Genomic DNA, 1,058 nt, shown 5'->3' on the forward strand with positions numbered 1-1,058 from the left:
CACAGGATGAATATGTAGATAAATCATTCTGTTTTTTCTTATTTCCTGATTCTAAGATCTTTTCCACTTCTTCTCCCTGTGTGTGTGTGTGTGTGTGTGTGTGTGTGTGTGTGTGTGTGTGTGTGTGTGTGTGTGTGTGTGTGTGTGTGTGTGTGTGTGTGTGTGTGTGTGTGTGTGTGTGTGTGTGTGTGTGTGTGTGTGTGTGTGTAGAACCACAGCTGAAGGGCATAGTGACCAGGTTGTTCTGCAGGCAGGGCTTCTATCTACAGATGTGTGTGTGTGTGTGGTGTTGTGTGTGTGTGTGTGTGATGTGTAGAACCCACGCTGGACTGAAGGGCTCATAGTGACCAGGTTTGTTCCTGCAGGGCAGGCCTTCTATCTACAGATTGGGCCAAGGATGGAGTATGGATGAACCGACCAAAGACGACCAGCAGCCAAACACCTTGTGAGTGGACACACGACACGGGGGATTGAACAATACCACATGACTGCAAACATTCTTGAATAGTTGGGTTGGTAAAGTTGCATTTTGTTGAGGCAAACTGGAAACATATTCCAGTTTGATTTGCCAGGGAGTTCTATTTTATTCCACACAGAATATCCTGCTGATAACTAACTGGTGTGTGCATCCCCTTCTAACATTTGTGACTACTCTGCACTAATTAAGGCAGTGCAACAAATCCGTTTGCCTTAAAGTCCCATGTCATGGCCATTTTCTACTGATCATAATTCCGTTCTTGAGGTCTATAGAAATTAAGATTTCAATTTGTGCAATTTCCAACTCACATTGGTTCCTCAAACAGCTCTTCTGTAGTAGTATGTGTATTCACGTTCGGTCCTAAAACGGCCTATGTTGGAGCTGCCCCCCCCCTCCCTGTGAGCCCCCAGTGGCCGTCTGCGAGACAGCGAGACACAGCGAAACCCAGCCCGAACACACACACACACACCAACTTCCGCAGCCTGGCTGGGAGAATTTGTGTGTGTGCTCACAATCTGAGCAAAAGAGTGAGTGTGTGTTTGTGAGGAACCTAGCACGGCCTCCGCGGAACAGTAACGAG

The sequence above is a fragment of the Notothenia coriiceps genome, unplaced genomic scaffold (assembly GCF_000735185.1).
Source record: "Notothenia coriiceps isolate Sejong01 unplaced genomic scaffold, NC01 NC01_scaffold00004485, whole genome shotgun sequence".
Lineage (NCBI taxonomy): Eukaryota > Metazoa > Chordata > Actinopteri > Perciformes > Nototheniidae > Notothenia > Notothenia coriiceps.